Source organism: Pelophylax lessonae, assembly GCF_965119305.1.
Source record: "Pelophylax lessonae genome assembly, chromosome: 3".
Taxonomy (NCBI): Eukaryota; Metazoa; Chordata; class Amphibia; order Anura; family Ranidae; genus Pelophylax; species Pelophylax lessonae.
In genome coordinates, this window is record NC_138770.1 from 526,575,890 (window position 1) to 526,595,915 (window position 20,026).

At 39.6% G+C, this 20,026-nt stretch overlaps 1 protein-coding gene across 1 annotated transcript in view; it reads left to right on the plus strand.

The window, feature by feature from the left end:
* Nucleotides 1–20,026, plus strand: part of OPRM1 (opioid receptor mu 1) — a 180,890-nt gene that overhangs the window by 13,621 nt on the left and 147,243 nt on the right. The gene's annotated exons all lie outside the window — the stretch shown is intronic.

Consider the following 20,026-nt stretch of genomic DNA (forward strand, 5'->3'; position numbering starts at 1 on the left):
AGAAGAGCAGCTGGATTTGGTTCCAAGAGGGAGAAGTCCAAATGAGGACAAGTGGGAAGCTATGTACTTAGCTGAAGTATGTTCAGTCAGTGAAGTGTGCGCTGCATGGCAAATCATTTCTTAATACATTTTCTGTGGGTTACGCTGTCACTATTGTGCTCATCACCCCATGCATGGTGTGTGCATAATAAATACTCTGAAAAAGGCTTGAGTTTCTTTAATAAATCAGACTCCATATAAGAAGTCTCAGTTTAATTTCTCTCAGATTTGGTGAAGGCCACATGTGTTCTTTTTATGTTTAAAGTTTTAAAGTTGCGTCTCTGCATATTAGGGTTGAATTGGAAAAATACGAGTACATTTTTACTTAAGCTGGCTATGCATGGATCAAAATTCGACTGCTTCAGCAGGGACAGACTACATTTTCGATCCATATATGGACTATGGGTTGTACGCAAGTTGATCTATGAATTGATTTGTGTATAAGCAGCCTGTCAGGTTTTTTCTGAAGGATTAGCGTCACCGTCTACAGCCAGCAACAGTACTCATTGGGGAATCAAGCAATTTTCTTTCCTTCTGTCCATAATGGAAGGAAAGAAAATTGCATAATCTATGACCTGTCTTAGTCGTTGATGCTTCAACTATCTTATCATGTGCATAGACAATATTTAAATGATGTTCTATAGTATCCAATGTTCTTTGACTTTTATATTTAAAATACTGCCTTTCATCGAAACTGCTATGGTATAGAGATCACGTTAGAGAAACTGTTAAAAGTATCACTTATTTATATAGAAAAATGAAACAATGAGATTTATCAGGTTCTACTCAGAATCATAATTTGTAAAAAGTCTTTCCTAAAAATAGATATATGTTTTATTTAAATATGTAACATTCAAAATGGTAAAAGGGAGTAAAAACATTTTTGTCTAGACATACATACAATTATTTTCCATGATCCTAACACAGATATGTAATCAAGGTGCTCCAATACCAATACCCACCTATACAGTAGCCCTCTTGAGTCCCCGTTCACACTAAGGCGACCTGTGAGGCGACCTGGTCGCCTCACAGGTCGCCGTAGGTCGCCTTCCATAGGGAAGCTGTGGACCCGTTCTAATAGGAGCGACACAAGTCGCTCCGACTTAGAAAAAGGGTCCGGAGCTTCTTTGGGGCGACCCGGAGCGACCGTCATAGACTTCAATGTTATGAAGTCCGTGCCGGCCGCTCCGAGGTCGCGGCGCGCTGCTCGCACCGCGACCTCGGAGGTCGCCCCCCCAAGTCGGATCGCCCCAGTGTGAACGGGGCCTTACTGCATACATCATATACATCATTTTGTTACAAAATCACATGTAGCCCTGTTTGGATGAATAACCACACATCTGCCACGTGTGAGAGACTGCTTGGGTAGGAGCACTGCTGTTTAGGTAAGAATGCTCTTCAGTGACACTGCTAAACAAGACATTTCTATGTTAGAAATACTGCTTATGTTAAAGTGACTGTCCATATTAACGACCATACCGCTTTCAGTAAATTATAAAGCTATCTGTAGACTAATGAAATTTTACCGAAAGTGTTCTTTACTATCATGTTAGATTGGTTGGCATTATGGCCAGGTTAATTAATTTGCCATTTATTTTTATGGGTTACCACTATAGGAGCAGGAATCTTCAGCTGTCATTTACGTTTTCTAATCATAGACTACCATTTGCTGTTAACACAGTGCACAGTTACTACCTTTGTGATTGGATAACATCATGAAGAACAGAACCAAAGGTTTTCCATTCTAAAATATCTTTAATGCATCTTTACATATTAAAGAACAACTGCATCTTCAGGGCTTGCGAACATCGGAATGCATACATTGATACTGCTGTTAGAAGTCATGGGGCCCTGTACAGCCTTTCTGATGGGGCCCCACAACCCCATCTCCACCCCTCCAAGGTGCATCGGAAAAGCAGCACTGACTTTATCCACCTACGCCTCAAAAAATAAAGAGCTGAGGCCAAAAAACGGAAGGTATTTTTGGAAGGAGGTCATCATTGGCAGAATCCATGTTTACTTTAAGGACCTCATTTCAATTAAAATTAATTTCAGAATACAGTCAGCATGCAGAAACCGTTTTCAACATGCTTTAATGCACTGCTGAAAAAGGGCCACACTAATGAACAGGGATTTCCTCACTTTTACACATTTTACCTCCACCAAAAATGCTTGGAAATGTATAAAAAATCTCTTGGGCTTTTCTGCAGCCTTTTGTCACTTGGTTGAGTGCTGTGTTATTTATCATTGATGCAATCTGTGTAGTCATAGGTGCAGTAGGGTTAGAGAAAAACCAGTTCTGGACCCAAAGCATACACTGAAATGTAGGTTTATATTTACATTCAATCAGAAGATAAGGATAATGGGTACAGACAACTAGAGGGATTAGTTACTAGGAAATGTTGGTTCAGTAAGCAAAATAATGTTTAACTGGGATGTTACTTTAAAACCCATTGTATAAGTAACCCAGTAACAGTGGAATTGAACATAAGGATATAAACATAACTTAATCTTTTCTGTGTTTGCACTTGCATTATACCCCTTTTTTAAAGCCCAACTCCGGGAAACTTAAGAAGGATCCCTTGCAGTGAGAAGGGTAATTGCTTGTTTAGGTTTAGGGGACATAGAAAAGAAGATTTAATTGCCCGATTCACTGCCCTTGCACACGGCTAGACCAGTCCCCAAAGTGTTTTTTCCCCCAGGCTCAACAGTCTAAGGTGCTAACATCATCAAAGGCTGAGGAAGAGGAAGATTTCTTGAAATGAGTCCTGTGACCCAGGGTGCTCGAGGGGAAAATCACTCATTCACAACTGTCAACTCATCTGGAGTGATGAAGCTGAGCGGGACCTAGGAAGCATGTGCAATCTCCATCTGCATGTCAGCCACATAGCAGTCCAGGCGCTGTGAGCCACATCCCATCCATCTACTTATCCTGACTGTGGGACTTGGCTTAATGTAGCGAGCATGTGCTCCCTCCCCCCCCCTTTGACTACATGTGATCTCGATGATCACCCTTGTGAGTATATTACTATTATTTTTAACAATGTAAGTAAAGTCTTACTACACTATGGAGTTTGTGCTGTCTCTCCCACTTTGTCATGACATATTCAAGGCCAATACAGGATCCATAGCCCTGGTTTGGCTGTGATGATGCAGAGGGACCACCTTGAAGCATGGGTTTTTGCCACCCCCTCTACTTTCCCTTTACTCTCCCTTTGTCCATTCACAGAATGCAAGATATCATGTGAATAGACAAGGCAATAGGAGGTGAGAGGAGGGGCTGGCAAACAGGATCTCTCTTTATCCATTCACAAAACAGTTCTGACAGTCACAGTGCTGGAAGATGAGCACTGACGTTAGTATCCAACATCAGTGAAACTATTTTTTTTAATCTACGCAGCATCAAGCAGGACATAAGTTTACCATTTTAAGGGGTAACTTGTTTGTACAGAGGAGAATTTAAAACAAAATCCATTTTGGAGTATCCTTTAACTGCTTCCTAACCGTTGTACATTGAAATGATGGACGGCGGGAGCATTTTCATTCTGAAAGGACGTCACCTGCGGGGGCACACAGGGCGTTGATTGGTGGTGCGTTGTGTCGCTCAGATACAGTGCATTACCAATCACAGTAGAGAGTCCATGACGTAGGCTCTTTACCATGTGATCAGCTGTGACCAGCTGATCACAGAGTAAATAGGAAATGCCACTGAGAGCACGTGAGGAGAGCTAGTAAGTGGCATTCCTCAGCAGGGACATCTGCACTGACAATCAGGGCATTGATCATCAGTGCCCTGATAATCAGTGTAGCCCCAACAGTGCCCACCAGTGGTGCCAATCATTGCCCACCAGTGCTGCCAATCAGTGCCCATCAGTGATGTCTGTCAGTTGCCATCAGTCCTGCCTTTCAGTGCCCACCACTGATGTCTGTAAATGCCTCCTCATCAGTGCCACTTCTCTGTGCCATCTATCAGTGCCGCCCATCAGTGCCGCCTATCAGGGCCCATCAGTGCCACCTATCAGTACCCACCAGTGCTGAATATCATTTCCACCTTTCAGTGTCCATCAGTGCTAAATATTAGTGCCCATCAGTGCTGCCTATCAGTTCCAATCAGTGTCACCTATCAGTGCCCATCAGTGTCACCTATCCATGCTGCCTACCTGTGCCCATAAGTCCAGACTATTAGTGCCCATCAGTGCCACCTATCAGTGCCCATCAGTGCCACCTAGCAATTCCCATCGGCATATCATCTCTGCCAACCAGTACCCATCAGTTCTGAATATTAGTGCCTCCTCATCAGTGCCCATCAGTGCCACCTCATTAGTGTCCATCAGTGCAGCCTCATTAGTGCCCATCAGTGCAGCCTCATCAGTGCACATCAGTGAAGGAGAAAAATTACTACAAAATAGAAAATAAAACAGAAACAAAGAAAACATTTTTTTTCAAAATGTTTTGTCTTTTTTTGTTTGTTAAAAAAAATAAAAATAATAAAAACCCAGTGCCAGTGGTGATTGAATACAACCAAAATAAAGCTTGATCTGTTTAAAAAAATACAAACAATTTTGTTTGGGTACAGTGTTGCATGACCGCGCAGTTGTCATTCAAATTGTGACAGCACTAAAAGCTGAAAATTGGTCTCGGCAGGAAGGGGGTGAAAGTGTCCTGTAGGCAAGTGGTTAATGATGTTACAGGTTGTAGGTCACATGAGTCAAACACAATACGGCCCGCCAGACCATTTCATGTGGCCCTGGCAACCGAAGGGAGGTGTAGAAATGAGATATGAACAGCCTGTGAAAGAGAGCTAAACCCTGCACACCCCTAAAGCCTACACAAAGCACACCCCTAAACCCTACACTCTGTATGTAGTGCACTCCTCAACACTGCACTCTGTACGTGTCTCACCCCTGAACTGTGCACTCTGTAAAAAGTGCACCCCTGAACCCTGCGCACTGTGCATATCACACCTCTAAACCCTCACTCTGTATGAAGTACACTCCTCAACACTGCACTCTGTACATATTGCACCCCTGAACTCTGCACACTGTGTATAGCTCACCTTTAAACCCTCACTCTGTATATAGTGCTCTCCCAACACTGGACTGTGTACATAGCGCGCCCCTGAAATTTGCGCTCTGTATGTAGCTCACCCCTGAACTCTGCATTCTGTATGCAGCACATACCTGAACATTGCACTCTGTACATAGTGCCCCCCTGAACCCTGCACACTGTGTATAGCACACCACTAAACCCTACACTCTGTATGTAGTGCACTTCTCAACACTGAACTCTGTACACCCTTGAACTCTGAACTCTGTATATAGTGCACTCCTAAACTCTGTGTTATGTACATAGGGCACCCCTGAAACTTCATTTTCTACATAATGACCCCTGAACCCTGCACTCGGCACGTAGTGCACCCCTGAACTCTACACATAGTGCACTCCAGGTATTTATTTCCCCTTTTAAGATCCTCCCACTGTTAATACAACTTGGCTACACCATTGGATATGGTTCGTGGGGGGGGGGGGGCGGCGTGGTTGAGTTACTGCACTTATTCTCTGAGGAAAAAATGCTCTGCATAAATTTATATAGCCTTATAGATACAACTGTCCCTTTAAGGACAACTATAATGGTGATGTGGCCCGCAATGAAATTGGGTTTGATACCCCTGTTGTAGGTGAGGGTAGCCATGACTGTCACGTCACTATGTGTACAAAGAAGTGATACCTCTGTTGTAACAGATACATGCAATTGAATTGTCAGTTATTTAGACCATCATTAGATCCACTGTGTTTTGCTATGTGTATAATGGAGTATCAATCCACCTATGAAATAAAAGACAAACTTTTCTCCACTTTCTGATTTTTATTGTACAAAATGAAAATCTAATTTCTCATTTATGCATTAGGTAGACATAACATTCTATCCTTCAATTCTTTTTTATAACTAAAGCATTTTTCTGTCAGTTTATTGTTTAAACAAAGTACATCTGCATAGATGACATTTAATTGAGATAGCAATCATTTTACTTCTTTAACAGATAATAGAAATGACAATGCATTTTTCTTAACATAATTGTGCATGGCATACCTTTATTATAGAAGACCCTCAATGTCATCATTCTGTTACTGAAAAGAGAGTGCAGAATTACGATAGAATATTATGCATCTGTAGGTTACTGATTGTATTAAACAAAAAAAAAATTGAAATAAACCTTTCTTCTAAAAACAAACACAATGGCAAATATTCTAATTCTAATGACAAAAAGAAAAAAAAGAAATCCTAATTTGACATTTAACTATTACATTCTAATCAAGAGAAGTGTGATGGAAGCCAAATCTCCTTTTTTGCAAATATTTTGAAGTGAGAAACATTGAAAGTTCATCAGTAAAATATTAAGCTGAGCATGTTTGGTCCTAAAGTGGTTCTAAAGACAGAAGGTTTTATACCATAATGCATTCTATGCATTAAGGTAAAACCCTTCTGGGTGCAGCTCCCAAAATTATTGGTGCTTGTGGCTGATTCATATACCTGTAACAGACAGGTAAATTAATTTGTCAGTGTCTGGTCCTGAGATCAGAGTCTTCATACTGGACACTCCTTTCTCAATGTACTCCATTCGCAGCAAATTCACTTGTCACATTACATTTCCAAGAGCTTTTGTAAAGAGGGTAGGGAGAGTCTGATGGGGGACCTAAAGGCGCTTTCCACTGCATGGAACCTTACCGGTTCGGCACGCTTTTGTGCTTTTCCACTGCGGTACCGCATGGTATAGGGTCGGAACGGTTCGGTACGGTACGGTATAGGTTTGCTTTTCCACTGCATGGAACCGAACGGTACGGTACGGTACGGCTCTGAAAAAACAGTACCTACTCGATTGTGGTTCCAACAGGTACCAAACTGGTACCATATCCCACAATCCTTTGCATGCAGTCACTACTAGCCACTGATTGGTCAGAGAATCACACCCACCCCGTTGTTATCCCACCCACTTAACTTTAGTACTACTTTAGTGGAAAAGCAAACCTATACCATACCGTACCGAACCGTTCCGACACTATACCATGCGGTACCGCAGTGGAAAAGCAAACCGGGCCAAGCAGGGCCGAGTAGAGCCGAGCCGGTACTAGCCAGTACTTGCAGTGGAAAAGTGCCATAAAAGACTAGGTCCACATAAGGTTAGCCTTTCTGTTGATTGAGAGCAAAAGTCAGTAGAATGGATCTATAGCTGATATTCAGTGCAATAAAGGCTTACTAATTGGCCCACTTTAGTGTGCCGTCAATCAAAAATAAGGTGGACATGATAGGAAACCACAATAATACAATGTGTGCTGTGCTATATGAAGCAATAAAAGTGAATCATAAAAAGTTCCAGTGTTGAAACATAAGAAAAATTGTAAACAGCAAAAATGTGAAGTCCAATGATAGGAAACCAGTCTCTCAGCTCCCCAGCAGGCTCTGCCTATCCAGTGACTCAAGTAATTTCCCAAATATGGGCATGTCCCATAATTTCTCATGACTTTGTCATGTTTTTTGGTATTTTGACAAAAAGTGGGCCTTGTATTAACCACTTAAACACTTTAAGACCGGAGGATTTTCCTGCTTTACGTCCAGACCACTTTTTGCGATTCGGCACTGTGCAACTTTAACTGACAATTACGCGGTCATGCAATGCCGTACCCAAACGAAATTTACGTCCTTTTTTTCCCCACAAACAGAGATTTCTTTTGGTGGTATTTGATCACCTCTGCGCTTTTCATTTTTTGCGATATTAATTTAAAAATGCGACAATTTTGAAAAAATAAAAATATTTTTCTACTTTGACAGTTAAAAAATATCCAATATATTCAATTTTTGTCATATATTTAGGCCAAAATGTATTTAGCTACATGTCTTTGACAAAAAAATTCTCAATGAGCGTATTTTTAACCGCTTTAAGACCGGAAGATTTTACCCCATTCCTGACCAGGCCATATTTTGCCATTCGGCACTGCGTTAATTTAACGGACAATTGCGCAGTCGTGCAACGCTGTACCCAAATTACATGTATGTCCTTTTTTTCCCCACAAATAGAGCTTTCTTTTGGTGGAATTTGATCACCTGTGCGATTTTTACTTTTTGCGCTATAAACAAAAAAAGAGCGACAATTTTGAAAAAATAACAATATTTTTCACATTTTTTTTATATGAAATTCCCCCCCCCAAAAAAAAATGTAAAAATCAAAATTTTTTAACATTTTAGGCCAATTTGTTTTCTGCTACATATGTGTGGTAAAAAAAATTGCAATAAGCATATTTTGATTGGTTTGCGCAAAAGTTATCGCAGCTGCTAACTACGGGAAATTTATGTAATTTTTATTGTTTTTTTTTTTAACTAGTAATGACGGCGATCTGACGGCGGTCTGCAATTTGTTTTTTGCAGGACTGCGACATTGCGGCGGACAGATCGGACCCTTGACTGACATTTTTGACACTTTTGGGGGTACCAGTGACATTACTACAGTAATCAGTGCTATAAATATGCACTGTTACTGTAAAAATGACACTGGCACGTAAGGGATTAACTTTTATTGGTGATCAAGGGGTTAATGTATGCCTGGTGCTTACTGAAATGTGTGGGGGGAGGGGGTTGTGTGACACAGGCACAGATCGCAGGTTCAGCTATGCTGAATCCTGTAATCTGTCCCTGCCTGTCACTTAGGAGATCCGCCCGCTTTGTTTACACAAGCGGGCGGATCTCCTCACTTGATCCCCGACGATCGTGGAAGAGCAGCGGTGATCACCGCCGCTCCTCCCCTGGCCTGACTTCAGCTGTGATTGAATACAGCGGGAGCGAGCCTACGGCAGCGCGTGCGTGCCGCCCACAAGGGGAGGAGTCCCGCGACGTAGACCTACGTCGCTGGACGATAACGAACCACTTTGCCGCAGTACGCTCCATGTGAGCGGTCGGCAAGTGGTTAACCCCCGGAGTATTTGGCTGCCCAAAGACCAGGCCCTATTTTGTGATTCGGCACTGCGTGACTTTAACGGACAATTGCGCGGTCGTGCGACGCTGTACCCAAATGAAATTGATGTCCTTTTTTTCCCACAAACAGAGCTTTCTTTTGGTGGTATTTGATCACCTGTACGATTTTTACTTTTTGCGCTATAAACAAAAAAAGAGCGACAATTTTGAAAAAATAACAATATTTTTCACATTTTTTTATATGAAATCCCCCCCCCCCAAAAAAAAAAATGTAAAAATCAACATTTTTTAACATTTTAGGCCAATTTTTTTTTCTGCTACATATGTTTGGTAAAAAAATCGCAATAAGCGTATTTTGATTGGTTTGCGCAAAAGTTATTGAGTTTACTAACTAAGGGAAAGATCTCTGTGATTTTCGGTGTTTTTTTTTTAACGAGTAATGGTGGTGATCTGCGATTTTTTTTGCGGGACTGCGACATTGCGGCGGACAGATCAGACCCTTGACTGACATTTTTGACACTTTTGGGGGTACTAGTGACATTACTACAGTAATCAGTGCTATACATATGCACTGTTACTGTAAAAATGACACTGGCAGGGAAGGGGTTAACTTTATTGGTGATGCAGGGGTTAAGTGTGGCCCTAGGGGCATGCTTTTAACTGTAAAGGGGTGTGGCTAGTGATGTAACCACAGAGACATACGATCCTACATAGCAGGATCGTATGATCTCTGTTCTTACATCAGGGAGAATGACAGGCAGCTTTGTTTACATTAGCCGTCTGCCTTTCTCCCTCTCCACCGGGAGATCGTGAGTGACCGGCAGACATCAGGTCCGCCGGTCACACGTGCGGACATGTTAGGGAACGAGCGGGGGTGGGAGTGCACCTCCGGCGGCGCGCGTTCGCCCCCCTAGAGGCTCTCAGGCTAGCGACATAGTACTACATCAATTTGCCTGTACGGGGCTGACTGCAGCAGTAAATATACTGTGGGCGGTCGGCAAGTGGTTAAAAGATCCCCATCCCAAAATGCTCCTTTAAAGTGAAAAAAAAAAAAAAAAAAACAGTGGGAAAAAAAAGGAAATATACTTATTTTACTCCCATCTTCAGCATTGGACAGGGTAATGTGACCATTTTTCTGGTGAGAAACAGGTGAATACTGAATATCCTAACCTACATCCGGAGCATCTTCTGACAAATTTTAGGACCCTTATCATTATCAGGATTTCATTGGAAGAGTTGTAAATTTACCCTCACTTAGTCCAAAAGCTGGGGTTAGTATAGTAAAGGTAATCATATTTCCTAAATTTCTTTCTAAATGTGCTTTTATTTTCCTCTTAAATGCAGTGATCTGAGATGGGATGGGGCCTGATTTTTTTTAGAAAACCCTACATTTTAGTGATCTTTGTGGTGTACTTTACCGACTTCTCATCCGTGCTATAGCCAAAAGACCACTACAGCCTGGGCTTCCAGTGTCAATGGACACAGATTATCAGTGCAGCCCCATCACTGCCCATCAGTGCTGCCTATAAGTTCCCATCAGTGCAGCCTCATCAGTGCAGCTTAATCAGTTCCTCCTGATCAGTGCCCATTAGTGCCCATCAGTGCAGCTTATCAGTGCCACCTCATCAGTGCAGCCTCTTCAGTACACCTCAGTGCAGCCTCAGCAGTGCCAATCAGTGCAGCCACATCAGCACCCATCAATGCAGCCTAATCACTGCCCATCAGTGCAGCCTCATCAGCACACATCAGTAAAGAAGAAAAGTTACTTAATTGTAAAATTTTATAACAGAAATAAAAAAAAAAAAACATCCCCCCCCCCACATTTTTGGTAATTTTTCGTTTGTCACCAACAATGTGGTGATTAAATACCACCAAAAGAAAACTGTCTCAAAAAAATTCTAAAAAGTTTTTATGGGTACAGTTTTGCATGAGCGCGCAATTGTTATTCAAATTGTGACAGCACTAAAAGCTGATAATTGGCCTGGGCAGGAAGGGGATGAAAGTGCCTGGTACTGAAGTGGGTAAAACTGCTTCATTAAAAAACATTGCCAGCACTTTTGTTTTAAAGGCAAATGTTTCCAACCTAAAAGAGAGAATTCAGAAATTATTTTAATGAATCACACTCCATTTCGCTCCTTTTCAAATGCCTTGTACACAAGAACAGTCTAATGGCATAAATTAGGCCAATCCAGTCTCAAATATCTCAAAAGCAGTCTACACAAAGAACTTTTATAATACATCATTCAGTCCATTTAGATCATTATTGAAGCCTAAAATTAGCAGCAATGAATATAAATGCAAAGACCTCCCTTTAAAAATGCAACAGTATGAGCCCCCAAACAAGTATATATACTCCAAGCTTGAAAAAGAGCCTGTAGATGGGCTCAAACATTGCATTTCTAGATGGAAGTTCATACATTTTAACTAATTGCTACTTTGAATGATGAGCTAAATGGACTAAATGATGTGATATAAAATCTGTTTGAACTGGTGATTATTAAGATATTTAAAAGACAGAATTTGGCATATTCACTATAAAACTAGTAAAGTTAGGTTCATAGATTCTCCTAATGTCACACGAGATTTTTGCTTTAGGATACCTCAGATAATCCCTTGCCAGTGTAATACGTACCTATGTCTCATCACCCTACCATTTTTTTAGTTTAATGGGCATAATTTTCTGAATTGTTTATGTTAGGCTAAAAATTGGAACACTTTCTAAACTTTTTGAATATTAACTGCTTTTGTGAGTTATGGGGGAGGGGACAGCCTTACTTCATACAATTTTTTTTTTTAATTGCTTACTTTTCGTGCCGGTTCACACATGTGCGGCTGCGGCGATCGCATATAATATCGGAGCGCACTGCTCCTTCATTACATGCGATCGGGTGTGTGGTGCGAATTCAGCCATACACTTTGTATGGCTAAATTCGCACTGCACCCGCAGTAAAGTCGCACATGACCCTTTTTTTGAGCCGCATCAGGATCGGATCGCACAGTGGTTCACACTTGTGCGATCCGATCCTGTGCGAACTGTAAGATCGCACTGCGATATGCGATCAAACTGGGGGTGTCGTTAACATTACATTGATACCCCCAGCATATTGCATATGGCAGTGTGAACTGCCAAGGGTGCGTTTGCGATGCGGGAACAGGCTACGAATTCGCAGCCTTCCCGCATCGCATAAGTGTGAACCGAGCCTTAACCTTGTTGAAGTAGTCTTATATAGGGTCAAAATCTTTATTAATATTATTATTCTGCAAAATGTGTATAGTGCCAACTGTTTACACAACACTTTACAAAATGGAGGGAGACAGTACAGTTACAAAACTTTTCAATACAAGGAGGATCAGAGGGCCTGCTAATTAGCGCTTACAAGCTATGATACAAAAGGTAATAACTAGAGAAAGTAAATAACTGATAGAGAAAAAGAAAAGTTCAATCTATAAGTTAGAGACAGGTTAGGCCTCCCTGAAGAGATGAGATTTTAGGGATCGCCTAAAGTGGACAGATTAGGAGATAGTTTGGCAGATTGGGGTAAGGAGTTCTGTAGGAGGCTCTGGAGAAGTCCTTGATATGAGCATAGTAGGAGGTAACAAAAGAGCTGGGGCTGGTGTTTTGAGATGCAATTGTTGATTTGGCTTGGGGCAGTTATGTATATTTTGTAGGTTGTTAGTATTTAGAATTTTATTTGTCAGGTGAGTAAAAGTCAAGAGGAGGATTTGCAGAAAGGGGGAAGCCAGTACTGAAAAGGTAGAAAGGTGGGCGAGTCTGCCTCACGAGGAGAGAGTTGCATTAAGGCCCGTACACACGTAGCGATTGTCGGCCGTAAATATTCGGCCACCGACCGATTGTCTGCTTGTTAGTATGATGCTTCTGACAACCGACAGTGAATTTTCGGCCGAACAGAATCTGGCGTGCAGACTTTAAAAATTTTTTTGGCCGTCACCAGAACGGCCGATTGTTCGCCAGTCAGTACAAAATTCGGCCGACAAACAGCAGATTAGCAAGACTGGGCATGCTCAGAAAAGAAAAAACACACGGAAAGTTAACCATTACATGACATCACTTCTGCAGTCGGCTGTTGTTGGCCGACAAAATTCGTGTGCAGTCTTTAGCACTTTTCAGCTGACAGGACAGCACCGGACAAAAGACGGCCGATCGTTCGGCCGACAATAGCTACGTGTGTACGGGGCTTTAGTCAGACAGCAAGATTTGGACAGTGTATGGGTGTGGAAATGAAAGGAGAGGCTGGAGTCCAGAATTAGATCTCGCACCCTGGTATAAGATGAGGGACTTGATTGTACCATTGATCTTAATAGGGAAGTCAGAAGGGGGTGGGAAATATTATGGGTAAATTAAAGGAAAAATAGGGTTTGGTTGTTGTCAGCACAGAAATGGTATTTGAAAATGTAGGAGGTCATCAGCTGACCCAAGAAGGAACTGTTCTATGGTCAGACTGAACTTTGGCCATATCCTTGAACTTTTGCCAGTTTGGCCGCCTGTTTGTTGGGAACTGAGCATCATATATAGAAAATAACAGCTTCCCACTGTAATTATTTACTAAGGAAGCAGCGGGTGCTGGCATCTGCTGCCTCCATAGAAACTGCCACTGTCTCTGTTATATTGCTTACATGGCTGGGAATCCCCGGCCAGGCAGAAAAGTAGCAAGGAAAGCAAGGGCATTTACTTGGGGGTCTTTATTCCTTTTGTTTTGTTTTTGCGTGAAGTAGCCCCTTAAAATCTATACCAGACTGAAAGGGTCTATTTGTACTTTGGAGGGATGCTACACAATTTTTATTTTGTCACTGGAGCAAAAGTGACATTTACAAAGAAAGAAGATTGAAATTGCCAGCAAATTATATTTTATTCCCGGCTTCTTAAAAAAAAAAAAAAAGCAGGATACTAATTATTTTGGAGGACCTTTGGAGGGGTCTGTGCACCTTTTTTGAAAAAAAATAGAAGCCGTAGGAGAAATGTAATTTGCTGGTAGTTTTATATCATTTTTCTTTGCAACTGTCAGAGCTTTAAAAATCCCTGCTCATGGCCAATAGATTTTTCTTTTTTTTTTTTTTTTTTTTGAAACGCTACCAATCACTAACTAATTTACACCATGCTGAGTGTAAGATTTTCAATAATAAGTACATGTTGCATAAATTGTAAAATTATGTAATTGCCTTATAACCTTCCTTTCTTGCCACTACACTTGAATAATAAATAAAGAAATTTTATTCATAAGAAGGAATAACAATGGCTACATCCATTGTTACATTACATTTTTACCACTCGACCCAATTATAATAATTGCATGTAGTGGATAAAAATTTGAAAAGGGCATTGTTGCAGAAGGGCAGATTGTGGTATTTTCTGATCCTCTATTGATCGAGGCCATGGAAAGTATGACCTGCCACTAGAGCAGAGTTAAAATAGAGAAGCTCTTTTAGTAGTAGTAAAGTGATATTTTTTGCTTTTGATCCTTGTTACTGCCCTATAGGCTATATTGGTGTTTTAAAAATCAAAAAATCATTAATTGTGATTGTTATGCTGCTATTTATGTTGTATTTGGACAAACACACCTATCTATACTGTCAAAAGAAAAACTAACTACGTACCCATAATCTTCATTCATATCCATACTCTTCATTCATCATTACTTTACACTCCTATATATATTTTAAAGATATTGAGGTGGTGATTTTGAAATCATTAAATTAATGGTCTGAGGTACTGTGGCAATATATATATATATATATATATATATATATATATATATATATATATATACTGTATATACACTATATGTGTGTATATATATACTCTCTCTCTCTCTCTCTCTCTCTCTCTCTCTCTATATATATATATACATACATATATATATTGCCACAGTACCTCAGACCATTCATTTAATGATTTCAAAATCACCAGAAGAAGTTATCCTCAATATCTTTATGTCTTTCAAATATATATAGGAGTGTAAAGTAATGATGAATGAAGAGTATGGATATGGATGAAGATTATGGATATGTAGTTCGTTTTTCTTTATATATATATATATATATATATATATATATATATATATTATACCTAATATTTATAATTAAAAAAAAACTGTATAGGTTTGTGTTGGAAATTTTAGGTTTTTAAAATCTGCCATTGTGTTTTTTTCCTTAATAAAATGTAAACTCTAAATACAAGAAGAAACATTCATAAAGACAGTATTTAACAAAAAGTATCTTCCAATCTGCAAAAGAGTTGTATTTTTTTGTACACAGGTTATTATGGAAGCTAAAATAAAGCGCTCTGCATATAAATCTTATCCGCACCAGCACAAAACCACATAATTATTTCACGGTTAGTTGGTCGGTAACAAACAATTTTTGTATCTCTTGTATCATTATCCCTGGAGTTTTTGAGCATTAACAGTAAGTGGTGGCTGCTGGGATAGTTTGCATTGCATGATCTTTAGAAAAGCAAAATGTGTGTCCATAAACTGGGAATTATTAGACACAGAGCAGTGTACTTTGCTGATTGGTGTTATCAGTTTTTCTGCCAAAAATACAGTATAAGTAACCATTGCTATCTCTGCATCGTAACATCTGACAACTCCAGTAAAAGCTTAACTTCAGCCTATGTGCCAAATAATTTGTACTGTAAATCTGTTAATACACCCTTGACAGCACAATCAGAAGGGTGACACCATTCTTCTTTGTTAAAGGCTAGGAATGCAGTGGTGTCACTTTTTTATTTCTTTTAGAGGATGACGGTAGGCTGATTTCAAAACAGAATCCATATACTTATGCTAGCTATACCGTATGTAAAAAATACCTGAATCACTAGATAGACCTACTGGCTTTTAGGCGGTGTGTGCCCAGGCCCCCTTTTACCTTCATTTGATTTCTACCTAAACTGTTGCATGCTGCTTTCCAACTACCTGGGGCCTCACATCTTTATATGCAAAAATGGTAAATGATATTCCAACACTCCATTAATACACCTCGTTGGAATAAAATGTGGAAATTGGTAGCTAGGTCTTCCCAATGTGTGTTCTATAAGGACAATATTTATAACATTTTTATGGTTTGGTATTGGACCCCTGAGGTGCTCCATTCTTTTAGTTCTGAAATATCTGGGAATGTTGGAGATGTAAGTCAGAAGTGGGCATGCTAGTTCACATCTTTTTGGAGCTGCTCCACAATGAGTCCCTTTTGGAAAGCAGTACTGGAGCTTTTAAAACAGCTCTATAGGATCCTAATCCTTTAAGACCCCTTTACTGTTTGTTGGACCTATCCGTCCCTGGCCTTTCAAAATTCTCTAATCAATAAGTTGTACACATCTTAACTGTGGCGAGAAGGTTTATCTCTCTTAACTGAGGATTCTTCACATCCCCCCATCTAGAACCCAACTTCCGAACACCATTGCAGAAATGAAATGAATGGAGCACCTTACTGCCCTCCAGCAACCAAATATAGGTAACTTCAATCAAATATGGAACCCATGGGACATGTTTATGTCAAGATAAGAATCTTAATGCATTACTCCTCTATTATTCCTACTGTCCTAACAAGAGTCAAGAGTGGAAAACCTATATTTGCTATCTCACTCATGTGAATATATTTTTATGTTGGGTAACATTCAATTTCTGTCCCTAACAATTTTTTTTAGGATCTGCTGTTTCTTGAATGTATGCTTGTTCTTTTATAAAAATATTTTTGGCTGTACCCCAGCTGTATTCTTGGGTTAACATATGTTTTTACCCCATATGATATCTATGGTATTATAACTATGTTATGATAACTTTTTCAGTTCCTAAGCCACATCTACATGGCTTTCCTGCACATTTTTTTTCTTTTTACTATATAGTATGTAATAGCCAATTAATGGCTCTATGTAGATATTTGACTGCTACATGTTTTTATTGTATACCTGTACTGTTTACCTCCCATTGATGCCTTGTTCTATTGTCAAAACCTCTTTAAAAACACAATTTAAAAAAATGATACCTAAACCAACATGCAAGGACCATATGCACAGCTTACAGTAGCATGCATGAAGTCATAATGCATGTAGGGAAAATTGTAAGCAGATATGGTTAACTAATCCTCAAGCAGCTAATGAAAGAAAATTCCAAAGTAATAAATAATAAAGTAATAAATATTATATAAATAAAAATAATAATAATAATAATTTAAATGTGTATATATATATATATATATATATATATATATACAATATATATATATATATATACAGTGCATTGCAAAAGTATTCGGCCCCCTTGAACTTTTCGACCTTTTGCCACATTTCAGGCTTCAAACATAAAGATATAAAACTGTAATTTTTTGTGAAGAATCAACAACAAGTGGGACACAATGATGAAGTGGAACGAAATTTATTGGATATTTCAAACTTTTTTAACAAATAAAAAACTGAAAAATTGGACGTGCAAAATTATTCAGCCAGCTTAAGTTAATACTTTGTAGCGCCACCTTTTGCTGCGATTACAGCTGTAAATCGCTTGGGGTATGTCTTTATCAGTTTTGCACAGCGAGAGACTGAAATTCTTGCCCATTCCTCCTTGCAAAACAGCTCTAGCTCAGTGAGGTTGGATAGAGAGCGTTTGTGAACAGCAGTTTTTGGTTCTTTCCACAGATTCTCGATTGGATTCAGATCTGGACTTTGACTTGGCCATTCTAACACCTGGATATGTTTATTTGTGAACCATTCCATTGTAGATTTTGCTTTATGTTTTTGGATCATCGTCTTGTTGGAAGACAAATCTCCGTCCCAGTCTCAGGTCTTTTACAGACTCCATCAGGTTTTCTTACATAATGGTCCTGTATTTGGCTCCATCCATCTTCCCATCAATTTTAACCATCTTCCATGTCCCTGCTGAAGCAAAGCAGGCCAAAACCATGATGCTGCCAAAACCATGTTTGACAGTGGGGATGGTGTGTTCAGGGTGATGAGCCGTGTTGCTTTTACGCCAAACATAACGTTTTGCATTGTTGCCCAAAAATTTGATTTTGGTTTCATCTGACCAGAGCACCTTCTTCCACATGTTTGGTGTGTCTCCCAGGTGGCTTGTGGCAAACTTTAAATTACACTTTTTATGGATATCTTTAAGAAATGGCTTTCTTCTTGCCACTCTTCCATAAAGGCCAGATTTGTGCAGTATATGACTGATTGTTGTCCTATGGACAGAGTCTCCCACCTCAGCTGTAGATCTCTGCAGTTCATCCAGAGTGATCATGGGCCTCTTGGCTGCATCTCTGATCAGTCTTCTCCTTGTATGAGCTGAAAGTTTAGAGGAACGGCCAGGTCTTCGTAGATTTGCAGTGGTCTGATACTTCTTTCATTTCAATATTATCGCTTGCACAGTGCTCCTTGGGATGTTTAAAGCTTGGGAAATCTTTTTGTATCCAAATCCGGCTTTAAACTTCTCCGCAACAGTATCTCGGACATGCCTGGTGTAGGTGCATTTATACGGAGACTTGATTACACACAGGTGGATTCTATTTATCATCATTAGTCATTTAGGTCAACATTGGATCATTCAGAGATCCTCACTGAACTTCTGGAGAGAGTTTACTGCACTGAAAGTAAAGGGACTGAATAATTTTACTATACAGTACATTGCAAAGGTGGAAAATTTTGGGGAGACACCCATGTCCCTGAAGTGTCTCTACAAAGCCTGCGAGTAATAGCTTTTTATAATTTATTGCATAATGTAGATGTAGCAAATATTTTGGCACTGACAGTGCATATTCACATATTGAATTAAACACTTTAGAAAGTGCAGACTTTGTATGAATTTTAATTTTTATAAACAATAGGCAAGAACGGCAAATAAACTACTGTGTTTTGCAAATGTGAAGTACGAATAATGAAAGCCGCTGAAAAGTCTAGCAAAGCAAAAAAAACAATAAAATTGAGACGTGAGCTCTATTTAACAAAATGAAAAATGGCTTTAATCTATTAAAATACAAAGCAGCACTTTTTCTTTTATTACACATTTTTTTTTATAATAAAATAAATAAAGATGTTCAGGAACAATATGCTAGATATAGGTTAGTTGCTTCTGCTTAAAATGGATTGCTCAATTTTCAGTGTCCTGAACTGCTACCCTGAAATAAGTATAGAGATTAGAATTTCTAACTTTTCTTTCACTTTTTGAGATACTTGTTCCAGGTTAATGACTCAGAAAATATTGAACCAACGGGTAAGCATAACAGCCAGGAAAGGGGAACAATAATGGCAATCTCTTGAATTCTTTCATGACTTATTTTCTGTACAGTAGACCTGTGGTCAGGCTATGTATTTACATGTACTTTACAAGCAGTAAATGAATTTAAACACCCCCTCTGACTTCTGTAGCTCCAGGCTAGAAATGTTGCAATTGTTCAGTTCATTTTGATTCTCTCTGCCAGCAGCTTGCCAGCCTTCTAATCTCTTAGGCCCAGTTCACACCTAAACAATTTTCTGCTTGAAGCTTGTAGCTCTAAAACGCTCAACAAGCCGAATCACATTAATTTCTTTTTTTTTTAATTGCAATATATTTTTATTGCAAATGCATAAAAAAGGTTACAAAAAATACGCCAACCGGCGTGATAAGTAAACAAAGTAGACAAGTCAATCTGTGAGTTATACAAAGACAGCAGATTATAACCTCTAGCAGCACACATTTCTACCAATAAGGCACCAATTGGTTGTTTCATTGAAAATTTTGTTATAATTGTCGTTGTAAATGCAATAAAGAGAACAAAAGGAAAGAAAAGAAAATGAATACAACAAAACATAGCCAGGCATAAAGCCAATACAGTCTTGGGGTTACTAAGGCCCCTTTCACACTTGTGTGACCTAAAAGTGATTTTGCCATGTTTTTTTTTGCCGCGATTTTGACTGGACTGTAAGCAATGTCTGTGTAATCTTGATGCCCTGTTCACACCTGAGCATTTTTCAGCTCATAAAACGCTCATCTCTTAAGTTACAAAATGCCCAAAAATCCCATTCATCTCAATGGCT